Raw genomic sequence first — 14,925 nt, 5'->3', positions numbered from 1 at the left:
ATATATATATATATATATATATATATATATATAATAATACCCTCAAGATCTAATGATGTGATTACAACTCTGCCCCTATCTTAAAAGATGATCATGCTTTATCTTATTTTGGTTCTTTTTGTTTCCTGTAGACTTTCTGCGTCCTTTTTGGTTTTAACTTAGTTATCTTTTTATGTCTGGGCCTAACATGGAGTCAAAAAAGATGTTTGATATTTCTGGTAACAGATTAGATAATGGACGTCCATACTTGTGGGCATTATATGTACAATGAAAGTGAACAATATTGAGGATTTCTTTCAAAAACACAAGTATTAGCACTGCTAATGAGTTTTTAGAGATTGCAAAATATCTTGCTTACACACACTGGGGTAACACTTACTTCATTAATATTTCATAAGTTCTACTGATGATAGAAGCACTTGGACCACTGACTGAGGATACTGAGCTACAAGAATGCTAGGAGGGCTCAGTCATTGAGAACCTAATAAAGACAAGGTGATTGGTTGAGAATGGCTAAAGTGCCATTTCAGAATGAGACAAACCTTTATGAAAGACTATTGAACAATCAGTCTGCTCCAGCAGTATAGAAGTTACATACAGTCTTTGTTTTATGTATTTGAAAGCATCAGAGACATTTAATTTCTTATGTTCAGAACTGGCAGATTATGAAACACAACACTGAGGAATTTCTTTGACTTTTTACAACAAATATGCTCATTCAGGAGGGTTTGAAAGAAAGGCACCACAATCTCAAGGAAGATTTGTCAAGTAAGGAAGGCAGTTCCAAGACTCTAAGTTGCTACTCCAAGGGACCCATGTCACCTTCTCCTTCACCCCAGTGTATGTCCGTCATGTGAATGTTATGGTGGCAGAAAAGTAGTTAAGGACCCCTGACCTTCAGTCTCCAACTTGGTAAAGGTAATCCTACAGAGAATTTAAACAATGTCCAAGAAAAGCAGAATTCCCTGAGAAACAGAAAACACAGATAATTAGATCAATAATTATTAACCAAAACTCACTACAGGGAGAGACTTATGCTATGATCTAAAGCCAATGATTTTAGGCTGCTGCATGTGCTCCCCGTTCATGCCAACCCTGCCTCGGCCTGCAAGGCACTGCATCAGGAGCACAGCTGGCAAAATCACAGCCTTTCTACTCCGCTTGGCATTAGCGACCAGCTCCACGGGTTTTCCTGAAAGACTGAATTACTTCTTATTTATCTACACAAAATGCTTTTTTATACAGATCTTGGCACATATTTCAACATCAAATGATGCATTACCCTTGAGAAAGCACTATCTTCGAGGATAAAATACAAAATTTTCTGAGAAGACAAAAAAATCTATTTATGCTTTTCTATCCTTTCGAGCAATAAGAAAGTCACCAAAATGTTTTTTCTATGAAGTAGAGAATTATATAAATAAATCAGAAACCTGAACAAAAGTTAGCTATTTTTGTTCACTAATCATGCCTGAAAACTAGGGGTTTATTTTTAGTTTATTTTGTGTTTTTCTCTTGTGTGTCATAAAAGTGATCATCAAAGTAATAAATGACACCAGAACTCTGAAATATAAGATATAAACCTGGCTAATGGTTTATACAAATCTTTATACATTAGAAACGTGATTAAATCCATTTTAGTATTCTACACATATGAACCTTCATCTTCCTTCCCAAGTGTCTTAGTTTCTTTTTGAGTATGTTTTATTCTCCACTGCAAAGTTTAAGTAAGTATCCAGTGTTTATTCCCATTTTCTTTAAAAAAAAATTAGTCTTGGCATAACGCAAACATACTTTCGATGTTTGTTTCCTCCTCATTCTTAAAATAAAGGTCCAAAAACAATTCCAAAGAGCCTGTGAGCTCTCAGTTTTCTGAACACGCAAGACACTCTTTTAAAGTGATCATCCAATAGCAGATACTATTTGTACCACCAGGCCCAGTTTACGCACTGCGCACCTCCCTGGATCAGACCCTTCTCAACTGTCCCCTGTTCCCCACCTCCCGCCCCCATGCGCCCAGCTCCCCCTTGAGTTGAAAGCCCAGACATCTCGCCTCAGCATCACCTCATCCCCAGCAGCACTGCCTCCTCCACACCTGGACAGTCAGAGCCAAATGACCCCAGCACTAAGCCCTACCCTGTGGGGTGCATGGAGACTCAGGCTGAGCTGGGGCTGCACAAGGAGCAGGAGAGCAGATCCTGGAAGTGCAAGGAATTCAAAAGAAAAAAGAAAAGAGAGGGAGAAGGGGAAAGAAGAGCAGTTAGTGAACAAATTCTCAGCTTTACCTTCTCTTGCAGCTCTTTCAGCACACAGTGTCCCATACTGTTTCCCCAGAGACACCCTGTTTGTGCAGTCCTTTCTTGTTAAGCTCTGGCCAGCTCAGCAATGTAACATTTGTATTTACTTTCCCTCTTAGACTCTTCTCTGTTTTTCCCTCCTCCTTGCTTCCCTCGAACTTGTGTTCCTCCAAGAAAATATTAGTACATAAACTTCACCACAGGCTGTTTTCTCAAGAATTGGGGTTTAGATTGCCCTTTTCACTATATTATATTTGTTATGTTTTAAAGTCTCTGTCTTCCACAGCACCTGGTGTCATACAAAGTGCCTAGTAGTTGCTAAATAAAGACTTATATTTCTGCTGGAAGATCTGCTAGTTTAAAAAAAAACAGTAAGTTATGTTTCTGAACACCTCAAAACAAAGGTTGTCTTCTATAATTTATCTATATAAAAACTATGAGTATTTGCATTAAAGCATTATTTATCAGACAGTCCCTATCAGGTAGATAACATTTAAAAGATATCTTCAACTTATTTTCAGAATGAGAGAAGTAATATTTACACTTTCATAACCTCCATTCTTTAATCTTGGTTGTCACTAAATTTTCTGTTCTGCTTCCCCCAAACTATGAAAATGTTGAATTAGAATTAAATAATTACAAGGTATTTGTGAATCTACATAAAGTAAGCTTTTATAATTCTTTTAATGGGACTCAATCATCAACATCTATCTTCAAATCTGCCAAAATACAAATTCCTCACCCATGCTACTTCTCATTCCCTGGATTTGACTTAAGCCAGTTATCAAAAAAGCAAAAAACAAAACCTATTGAAAACATTCTTTTTAGTTAGGTATTCAAATATTTATATTTAAACATCTCTTTAATCCTGGTTTCTACTTTCTTTTTCAGAGATAGAAGCTAAGATTCAGAGATTGCTCAAGACCACACAGCACAGAGTGACAATATTATAACATAAGGAGTTTAACTGCCTTTTTATCAGGCCCTATGATATCCTATTTAGATAGTTGGTGGCTCTTTACCAGAAGTAAAACTTCTGCAAGGATAGCTCTGGCCAACCACTTCTTCTCTCCAGGAAGAGTAGTTTTGCTTAATAGAGTTAAGACACTTTTCAGACCCTTGGATTTTTAAGATATCATGGAACCATCCAAAATATGAGGAAGAAGCAGGAATCAAGAGTTGTCTGTTGGGCAATTACAGTGGGTCCCCTGGGAGCTTTTCCATAATACTAACACCCATAATGGATAGTCCAAATAGAGCATCTGCATACATACGTGATGTAAGCACAACTAGTAAATTGAGATAGCACATTATAGAATTAACATTAATAACACCACATGCAGATTCACTAAAACCTTGGATGGAAAGTCAGTTTCACATAACCCCACACTGATGTCATATCAGTTGTAAAGCCAGTGCATTTGTATTAGCTGAGGATTTTCTGCTGACTCACTCCCTTCACATATGAAAAAGACTGGAGAGAACACTTCAAGGGCATGATGACTGGAAATTGGGGGTAAAAAAATCTTACTACAGAAGACTTAAATGCCAGAAGCCAACTTAATCATTTAAATCAATTCAGTACAATGTAAAGAGTCATTGAAAATACTTTTGGAACAAGAGAAAGATAATCTTGCAGCTTCCCTAAGGAAAAGAGTCTGATGTTGTGTGTATTAGGAAGTGAACAGGAGTGAGATGATTTAAGATGCTTCTGGATTCATCCATACAACATGGACTAGGAGCATGGAACAGATGCAAGAAACAGTGAAGCATGGAAGCGCTATGACTTGATTCCTGTTTTCCCACTCTCTCCCTAAGGCCCCAGAGACCCCCAGCTCCCACCTTCGTCCATCCACCCAAACCAAGGTGAGAGGAAGAAGCCTTGTGGATTGCTGGCAGTAGTCCTCACTACTCCCAAGGTAAGAGTCACATCATTAGCCCTTTATGTGGGTTCTACTCAACCCAGTTTAAGACACAGTTGCAAGATAACACTTTCTGGTTATTTTTTAAATGGAAAAGCTAGCGGAAAATTCTAAATTTTAGAATTCTAAATTTGAGGCCTAATACTAAGGTTCTCACACTCCAAAAACGTTCTAGCTAGTCTCTAACTTAATAGTGACATGAAAGATATTTGTGCTATATTTGGCTATGAGGGTTATTTATTTGGAGTGGGAGCTATGTGCACAAGCAGACTGTATCACTGACTTTACCATGGATGAAATGCAGTCTGTTCCTGCCTGTTTCCCATACCATCTCTTACTAAAAAGTCTTCAATGACATTTTAAAATAATTCTGATTTTATGTTATTACCATTATTAAATAAGCTTATTACTATTTTTCATCATCTTTTGTAATTCTCAGTAGCAATAACATCTCCATTGTAAGGATCATTCTTCCCTGCTGCCTAAATCTTGATTTATTTAATAGATGCAGGAAACATCAAAGTGTAACTAATGGTCCATAAGACAATTTTAACACCTTCATGGGCTAATTATTACAATGGTCTTTATTTAATTCCCTGAAGACTGATTTCCAAGAAAATTACAGCCTAATGATGATATGAATTGTAATCTCAATGTTAAGCCTCCATTGTAACGGACTAGCAACTAACAGCCACTTGGCTGATCCTGGTAAATCTGAATCAAACTAATACTTTTCCAGTTCAATTATTATAACATTTGCTTAAAACTGCTTTCTTCCTATGAAATTGAATAGTTTAACTGAACTTTTCCAGCCCAAGGAAAATAAGTTTATTATGTTGGCCTCTGATCAATTCTTTAAGAAAACTGGACAGAGACTTACTTTTAGAAAAAAAAAGTCGACTTATTTAATCGTTCCTATTTAATTGAGGAGAGCCTACTATGCCATTGATATCTGTATTAGGATATAAAACTATTTAAGATAACTGTTATTAATGGCTTCTCACTCTTCAAATACAAATTGAGAAGGAAAAGTCCTTCTAAATGAAAATATGGAATCAATTAACTAAATTCAGCTACACAAAGTGACTCTTACCCTTTAGAAATGGGCTGTACTTCCCTCTGACCAAGATACCTGAAACAAGAAACCTGGTTTCACCTGTATTACCACAAATATTTTGATTCAAGAGAACATTAACTGATTTTCCACATCAGGAAAAACTTCATCTTTCAGACCATCTCCAGCCACCATAAACAACTTCAAAATGAGGAAGGGCAAAAAGAAACCCAACCATTTTAGCAGTGTTTATGCACACATAGTCAAAGGAGCCTGGTCTCTCATTCTGAGTTTAAAATTTTATCAAAGTTTTTCTGAATTAGTTAGAAAGACATTAGCCTCCTTGATCTGCCTTTATTTTGAAAACATAATGACCTACTGTTTATTTTTTCATATTTAAAACTTGAAACAAAAGCCAAATATAATCAAACTTTTACTTCTCTTACAATCATGATAGAACTTGATCCCTTAAGTGCGCAAATTGATTTCTTCCCTCAGTCCATTAGCTGCATGACAAAGGTTTCCAGATACTGCTGTCTGTCCTCGCACACAAAGCCCGCACCAATGTATTAGCATAACTAAAGAGTTTACTTCATTTTCAGACTGTAAACAGAGAATTCACAAATCCTCAACTGGAAAAGCCTTCACATCTATTTTGAGTCTATGTATCCTGAAGAGCTGGAAAATTCTCAAGACAGCACCTCAGGTCCACTGGGGGGTGAGGCAAAGGTGAGGCTTACCAAGGTAGCAAATCATCCTTAAACATTGTCAACAGAAGGCACACAGCTGAACACCTACAGCTTATTCACATCTGTGGAAGATTGCCTTCTGTGGAATTCTTTCCACAGAATTTGCTGCAGTGTGTAAGAGTATTCAATTCTCCTATAGAAACCAAGACAAAATACCATGGAAAAAAGTCATAAATGCCAAAGTCAGTCAGTCAGCAAAGCATATTAAACATGGACTGACTAAATAGAATATACGGTGTTTAATATAGATACAATGAGAGTGTTCTCTTTAGATATACAGGCAGGAAGACTAAGAAAACCTTAAATATTCATAAGGTGCAGCTCATGCCACCTTAAATAGACAGCTATGGTATCTTAGGTGCCACCAGTTCCGTGCTCTGCTTGCAGAATCAAGATAAAAGCTATAGCTGAGCAACAGCCACATCTGTGACCGGAGGCTGGCCAGCCAGTACCCTTGCTTTTGCATATCTGATAGAAAAGCGAGTGTTGGCTAACGTCACCTTTCACCTGTGGAGCACCTGGCTTCACTTACTGTATTAGTTTCCTATTGCTGCCATAACAAATTGCCACAAACTTAGTGGCTTATAACAATGCAAATATATTATCTTATAGCACGGTAGGATAGAGGTCTGACATGATTTCACTGGGCAAAAATCAAGGTGTCAGCAGGGCTGCATTCCTTTCTGAAAGCTCCAGAGTCGAATCCATTTCCTCACTTTTTCTAGCTCCTAGAGGCCACTTACTTTCCTTAGCTAATGGTCTCTTCTTTCAAAGTCAGCAATAAACATCACATCTTTCTGACCCTCCATTCATCCTCACATCTGTCTCTGACTGCAGCCAGGAAATGTTCTCCAGTATTTAAGTACACACATGATTAGATTAGGTTCATCTGGGGAATCCAGAATAATCTCCCCACCTCAAAGTCTGTAACACAAGAGCATGACCACCTTTGGAGGCTATTCTGGCTACTACACCTGCTTCTTGCAACCACACCAGCAGCAGGAAGGCCAGCTGTGCGCATGGCATCACCTAGGCTTTGGAAAGGATGAGCCTGTCACCTGCTTGTTCCCTGGTCCGCACGTGTCAGTCATCCTCAGTCCCCTCCCCTTTGCTATCTCTGGATACTGGCAGTTTATTAAATGAACTTTGCAATTCAAGTGCAATTTGTCTGTCTTTCTGTTTCACGAGCTCTGGAATGACCTTGCTGGGGGTGGACCTGGAGGCAACTGTTGAATCTGGGTAATTCCCAGACAGGATTTTAGTCCTTAGATGGAACCTCCCAAACCCCACCACCTCAACCACATAGACATGATGAATCACAAGTGAGGAAATAAAAACTGGTCATTTATCTGCCCTGGAGTAAGACAAGTCCCTTCATGAAAGAATAAAAGATGAAATAGATCACAAAGAAATTTAGAAAACTGAGTAGGAAGTGGACATATAAAAAGAAAATTTTAATTCAATAGACACCAGCAACCAGAAGAGGCACACTGCTTGGAATGTCAGAAATGGTAACTTTAATCTAAGCCTAAAGTAGAAATTGAAGGTCAAAAAGGGGACTAATTGGTGGGAAACAAAATGACCAACCTCAAAGCAGGAAGGGTTTCGAACTAGAAAAATAATCCTGATTCTTAGCAATGCAGGCTGAAAGGACCTGACAGGCATATTCTGGGCCTGAATGACAAGATGAAATTCTTTGTGCCCCAGGTTTTTCAGTCTTATTTCTTAAAAACCTGGAACCTGTATCCATTTTAGACCTCTATTATTTGCATATTCACATTAATTTTTTTAAAAACCCTTTTACTTGGCCCCTATTACATGCATAGCCTTGTGCTAGGCGGTTTAAGCCTGGCATTGGAAAACAAAAGTTGAAACTAATAACTACAGCATATAAAGCCTTGTGTGAGCTGGCTCGTGACAACACCCTTAGCTTCACACATCAGCCTTCTCCTTACTCAGCCAAGGTCTCCTTTATGCTCTCCAAGCACCCCATTATTTTCATTTCCAAGGTCCTTCATGTTGCTTCTTCCAGAAATCTCTTTTCAGATTACTTTCCAGGTTGGCTCCCTGTGTGCTAGGTGACTGTTCAAATGTCCCCTAGGAGAGGTCTTCTCTGGCCACCCCCTCTAAAGTACCACCCCCACTCCCACCCCAGCTCTGTAGCATCACTTGTTGTCTACATCATCTATGTTGATTTGGGATTGCCTTGTTTATTTGTGTATTTGGAATTTTTTTAATGTTTCTTAGTTTCTATTTACTAGAATGCAAACTCCATGAGACAGTGATAGATTTGACTGTGCTCTCCCCACTGTATCACCAGCACTCAGCCTTCAATGTTTTTGCACATTTTAAATAAAGTCTGAATGACTAAACTGATGCCTAAATGAATAGATAAATGAGTATAAAGGTGAATTGGGTTATGTATTCTAATAACATTTAGAATGTTATTTAGAGGTCTCTAATAACATTTAGAGGTCTGACATGATTTCACTGGGCAAAAATCAAGGTGTCAGCAGGGCTGCATTCCTTTCTGAAAGCTCCAGAGGAGAATCCATTTCCTCACTTTTTCTAATAACATTTAGAATTCATAACCCTACTGAGATATAAGTACAAAAGAAAAAATTGTTAAGTTTCCAACAGTATATGTTCATAGTTCTCAAACTGTGTGCCAGAACACACTGGGGAACCTCAATTAAGGCAGAAATGTCACTGGATTTTTAAACGTTGGAGGAAATCTTTGCAGTACTCCACAAATAGTAGACACCACAAGACCTGATAGTTCAAAGGAGTACACAGTTTCAATGTTAGATCACACTACACTTTGGGATGATGTCATATCTTTGTGAAGCTGGGCTTTCTATGATTGCTTTGGCCAAAAGGAGGTACCATACAAAAAATCAGTGCAGACAGGAAATGAAGTTGGTGGTATACAATCTGATTCCAAGATATGAGAAACTTTACAGTGTCCACTAGGTAAATAATTGGTTATCAAAATTTTAACTCTCTAGTAGTTACATTAAGGAAAAAAAAGTAAAAGAAACAGATTAAATTAATTTTACTGATATACTTTATTTAACCCTGTATGTCTAAAATACTACTATTTTCACATGTAGTCAATACACAAATATTAAGGCAGTATTTTAAATTATTTCCTGCATCCAAAGTCTTCAGTTCAGACCAGCTATGTTTCAGGTATCCAACAGCCACGTGTATCCAGCTAGTCTACAGACATAAAATACTCAAGCAGAAGGCCTGTTCTAGCGCAGGATTCTTATCTGCTATTGTTTTTAATCAGAAGAAGAAAATACTTAGCCAGATCTTATGCTTCTAAGGCTGAACACAACCTAAAAGAGAAGCTAAGAAGAAAATAAATATTGTTTGCATTTATTGCAAAATAACAGCTGTGATTTCATACTTAATCTTCTGATGTAATGGCATTCTTTTAATGAGAATTTGTTTAAAGCATTTACACAGTACCTGGCATTAAGTAAATTCTCGATAAGTATTGAGTATCATTATTAATACTAATGAGGACATATCAGTTTATTAATAACCATGAGTGCGCCTAAGAAGAAAGCACAGAACACAAAATACTCATCAATTACTTTATTTAGACTGTTTCTGGTAAACCCTGGCCAACTAACTACATCAGAATATATTTGTAAATTCAATACAGAAGGTATAGATATATTTTCAGCATTTAAAAATCTTTCGAATTTCTGAGGCTTATTACATTATTCAGTTCTGAGTGTCTCAAATACAAGCCTAAAATTCATCTTCACTGTTTTGAACAAAACCAATTGGTGTTTCAACCAGGAATTTTTAGGAGTTCGCAGTTATTCATACCTCCCTCATTTTTGTTCAGCTAAAAGGAAAAAAAAATCTGTGCTGATGTTCTATTTCTACATTCTCTGTTGGGAAATCCCTTTCATTCCCCTGTCCGTGGTCCTCCCCACCAAGGCAGGAGTGGCAAACGTGACCGCCCTTACCCCGGTTAAAGCGGAGCAAGCATTCCCTTCAAGCATGAATCAACGCTGACCTTTGTAAGGATGTGTTTAACCTCTTAAAAATCCTGCTAGTTTCTGAAATATTCATTGTGCTGAAATCAATAAATCACTGAAATCCCCACTGGGAGGGAAACTTCCTGAGGTCTCAAAGGCCAAGCCAGAAAGGAACTAGTAAACATCAGCTTCTCACAGACATGCAATTGGAACATCTGTTTGTGTCTTCTATGCCTATTAGGATGTTTACTCTGTTAATTGTAGGCATAACATGGGCATCCATCAGTATTTTTGTTTTCACTCCCACTATAGGAATTCAATAACAGAGTTCGAACCCGGGCCAGCTACCTTACCGGTCAATTTAGCCACTTGTCTTTTTAAAGAGAGTATAATAAAGGCACTTCGTCCAAAGGAAATGATGAGTGGTAAAAGACAATTGTGAGGAAAAAATTGTGGAAGTTGCAGTACAGACAATTGTAGTTCACCAGTGTGATAGTAAATGATTCTGAAGTTTCATGACTGCGTTGATTATATATTTTTAAAAAGCCACCTCTGGGGTCCAGGGATAGATTTTGAGCCTCTACAAGCATTTTTAAATACTAACTTCATTAGTCTTTCCAGCTATGCTGTTAATTTTCCAGTTCGGGTTTTTCTGTATGAATGGGTAGTAATCTTGTGCAATTTCCTCAGTCTTAGAGTACTGGCAGAAACAAAGTATATATCGAAATGCCTAAATTAGACATTACTGAAAATTATTAATTACATTTTAGTAAATAACCTACATTTTAAAATCATACTAGATAAATACAAAAATCATGAATTCGTAAAATTAAACCATCTGAGAATTTTGAACTTTCAGTACTATTTTGAAATCTAGTACTATAGTCCACAGATTATGTTCTAATGGTATCATAAGCCTTAAGGAATATTTAACTCACCAAAATTTGGGTTTCAGCTCCCTTGTCTATAATATTGCTAAATGCATAAAATAGTTCAGCAGCATTTAATATATATTTACTTGATGTTTTCCCAGTAACCTTAACTGGTTCCCACTCAGAAAAATGATTATGTAATATCAAGCATCGATATAAAATCTTGAAAGTATATCTGGCATTTAATTTACACAAATTTCTATCAAATAATCATTCTAATATCCTAATAAAGAATAAATGTAGCATTAATTTCACTTTCACCTCTTTTTATTATTTCTAGTGACTATGAATAATGATAATTGCCATGAATAATGACAATAAAGTAGAAGTAAGAAACTGGAAATACTTAGCAGACAGCTTACTCCCTGTGTCCAACACTCTCTCTGAAATATACCAGCTGGTTAAGGAGTGTAATTCTATGCAACCAATCCTATAAAAAGGAAATTAAGAAGAGCATACTGTTCACCTGTAATCGAATTTCTAGATGGACTTCATATCTACTATTTAAGTCGAAATTTTTTAACTTCCTCAAAGGTAAGCATAGCCAAAATAAAAACTCTGGCTAAAAGTTCTGCCTAAAATAATATTCTGAAACATCTGGAAACACTCCTTTGCCTCCCTTCTAAAATCTTAAGAACCATACAATGCTGAAGCTTGATGAAGAAATATTATTTCAATGACTGTGGAACAGATAGTCTCCACATCAGAACTATTTCAATGGGCTTTTCCAGTTCGTAGAATGCCCCGGTCTGTTCATGGCTAAAAGGTGTATTTTAATAAGATTCAAGGAACCTCCTTTGGCACGCCTACCTTAGCTCTCAGAATCAATCCTGTCATCAAACAGCTTTTATACAGCTACATAACTGACCACTTTATCTACTGTCACCAGCCTCAGGTGACCTCAGTACCTTTGAGACTCACATTAGCCCCTTGTTCTTACTGATGCATATATAGTCTGTTTCTAAGTTAAACCATGATGGTAACATCATTGGAGATTGGATCCATAATGGAGTGATTTCTGTATTCCCTTGTATGACTATAAGGGATGAAGGAAAAAATACAATTTTATATATTGGTTTTGTTCATGTTATGGCATTCAGCATTTATGAAAACAGAAAAGGAATATTTACAGCCTATGACTTCAATATTCATACTATTAGCCCTATGGCATCCAACCTCTTCATTAATAAAAAAAATTCAATACCTAATACTAAGGAACATTTTTATTGAAACTATGAACATAAAAAAATAGGATTTTTCTATATAAGGGGTCCATTACAAGAATGATATGAAAAGCTTCCAAAGAACTTTCATGTGGTTCTTTAAAACCTGGCATGTGAATTTTAGAAAATATATGTGCAATTTGATACTAAGGTATAGTTTGTTTTTATGTTAAAAATTAGTATGCACAGGTTTATACGTTTCTGAGATATAAGTGAAACAGTGGAGCAGATTTTCTTAATACAAACCTATAAATAAAGCTACATTCCTCAGAGAAAACACACCAGACTACACAGCTGTGCAACTGAATTATGCATTATATGGCCAAGTCAATTTATCATGAAAATTGACCAGATTTCCTGCAGGCTAACCCACTGTGGTTTTGTTAACTAAAATAAAAGATAAAACAGCCTATAATTCACATTGTTATAATTTAGACTTGACCAAACCTTAGCAGTTTTGAAATCATTAATTTATGTAATTATCATTAAATTAAAGTTGAATAACGATGTAATAATTTGTTAAATGATTCACAAGATTTCTGAAACTGTCTCTAATATATGAGGGGCTTTCACCAAAGTCAACAACAAAAAGTAGGGGTGTGATTAAGTGGGGTGTTGTTTATTCTTTAAACCTCGTACTCCTCACAAAGCCAGCAGCGAGACCAAATTTCTTGAGTCACAGAATAACAAAATGTTGGAACTGGAAGGGAAAAGTGATATCTAGTCAAGGACATAATTAAGAAAAACGTTTCAGGGTTATAAGGTTATTGTGTAAATTTGGTGATCATTTACACACAAGAAACAGCTCAAATCAAAATGCAAACACATAGGTCAAATTTTTTCTTCACAATTCTCTGCACATGTTTAAACCCTCTAGGACAGCGTTTACACCTGCAGTGCATAACAGCCTGGACGTAGTAGTGCTGTCCTAGCTCGTCTGCTGTTTACCTTGTCACACAATAACATTTTCAGTTTACTCTCTAGTCTCCTAAATTATAACATAAGCACCTTAAGGACAAAAATCTGTACAACTAATTTTCTCTCCTTTCCTAACATCTAGTATACAGTTGTTCTATAAATATTTGTCGAATTATACTAAATTCAGCATGGTAACTTTTAAGCACAAGGCAAATCTGTTTCACTTTGTTTCTTGTTTATATATTATCCATCAAGGGAAAGTGTGTGTATATGTGTGTGTATATAAAGTATAAATATACACATATGTATATATGTGGGTATATATATATATTTATAATGTCTATACATTTACATATAATGATATATATCATTATATATGCTTTATATATGTATATTTAACTGCTCTGTCATTCAATTCTCAAGTTTTCATTCTTAAATAGTGTGGTTTAAAGTGAAGAAATTATTCCAAGTTCTTGATAAGTATTTTGGTATTGCACATGCTTAAATATAAGCTCAAGATTTCAATTCCAGACCCAAACAAAAAATTATTTCGAAGGATTCCTCCTGTCTCACTCAGCCCTTCCAGAAATCCTACTACCCTATATGGGGAGGCCCCCAAAGCATTCAAGAACTGTTCCTACACCTATACTCAATTGCAATGATTCGGAGGGGGAAAAAAAGACAATAAAAAAAGTAAACAGAATATAAAGTCAAACACTAAAAATAAAAACTGAGATACAGAGTCAAATGAACTATAATTTGACAAAATGGTGAAACGGGATCCTGATGGCCATCTTTTGTGTTTGCCAGCCCTCAATTTGACGTGTGTGGAATAGCATGATTTAAGATTATAAAACAGCTAAAGGAAATCATTGCCTGCTTACCCTGCTGGGTTGTATCTTCTGGAATCCTGGAGAGTTATCTATATTCTCACACTGTGTTGATGCCATGTAAGACATTGTTTGATATAACTGATAAGGGGTGTCTGTGCTGAAAGTCTTCTACAATCACCTCTCTCCATTTGTAGTCTAAACATAACTCAGCCACAAGTATTTAACCAAAAAGAATTAATTATCCAGATGGCTGTGTATTCTTTCCCAGTGGCATCTTTATCTTGATCCTTTTTCTTTCCTTTATACATTGTACTCATATAACCAAGATACAGCATACTGTTCTAAAACAGAGGGGCTTTCTCCTTAGGGCTTCAAAGCACAGCACACTGCCCACTGCCCTTGCAATTAGCTCTCTGAATTCACTGACCCTAACAGAAGACCATGGCCATCTTCCTTTGGCCCAAAGTGTCAGTTCCCCTTCCACAGATGATGGTATCCTGCAGGGAAGAAGAAAACAAGAAAAACCAAAAGACTGGCTCTTTCAGTAAATATTATATGATAATATTATATTGTATAGAAAGAACATAAGAGATAAGCATTTTGTGCTATGTAATCTATACTTAAGATTAAAATCTAATTTGCCTTTTCAATTACTCTCTGTCTGCCCCTATGAAACACAAATCTTTCTTTGGTAGCAAATGGCTGTTTACCACCCTGCCATCCCACAAACATTTTAATGGATTCAAAATCTTCTGAAGGAATGCTTTATAACAAGGCCACACACACACACACACACACACACACACACACACACACACACACACACACACACACAGAGTCATGATTTAATGTATATAAGAAGTTGCACTATTTAACAATTTGAGACACTGGATTTTCTTCTAATAAAAATAGCCACTGAGAGGGTTTGTTTACAGTTGCAGAAGGTGTGCTTATTTAAAAAATAAAGCCAATAAAGAAAACTTCCAAGTCTTTAAT

The 14,925-nt window shown here is 36.5% G+C and overlaps 2 long non-coding RNA genes across 6 annotated transcripts in view; both read right to left on the bottom strand.

Annotated features, from left to right (window-relative positions):
- Positions 1-2,643, bottom strand: part of LOC118930949 (uncharacterized) — a 93,109-nt gene extending 90,466 nt beyond the window's left edge. For 2 of the 3 annotated variants that reach the window (XR_005032216.2, XR_005032217.2), the window contains exon 1: positions 2,286-2,643. This is a non-coding gene — a long non-coding RNA (uncharacterized LOC118930949). Of the gene's footprint in view, positions 1-895; positions 1,864-2,285 lie in introns of those variants that run through there. The other variant, XR_008997856.1, reaches the window with a different exon arrangement.
- Positions 2,644-8,758: 6,115 nt separating this feature from the next.
- LOC118930950 (uncharacterized) overlaps positions 8,759-14,925 on the bottom strand; it is a 382,945-nt gene continuing 376,778 nt past the window's right edge. For 2 of the 3 annotated variants that reach the window (XR_005032218.2, XR_008997855.1), the window contains exon 9: positions 8,765-14,426. This is a non-coding gene — a long non-coding RNA (uncharacterized LOC118930950). Of the gene's footprint in view, positions 14,427-14,925 lie in introns of all 3 variants that reach the window. The other variant, XR_008997854.1, reaches the window with a different exon arrangement.

This window comes from Manis pentadactyla, chromosome 5 (assembly GCF_030020395.1).
Source record: "Manis pentadactyla isolate mManPen7 chromosome 5, mManPen7.hap1, whole genome shotgun sequence".
Classification (NCBI taxonomy): domain Eukaryota; kingdom Metazoa; phylum Chordata; class Mammalia; order Pholidota; family Manidae; genus Manis; species Manis pentadactyla.
This window is presented reverse-complemented; position numbering and strand designations above follow the sequence as displayed.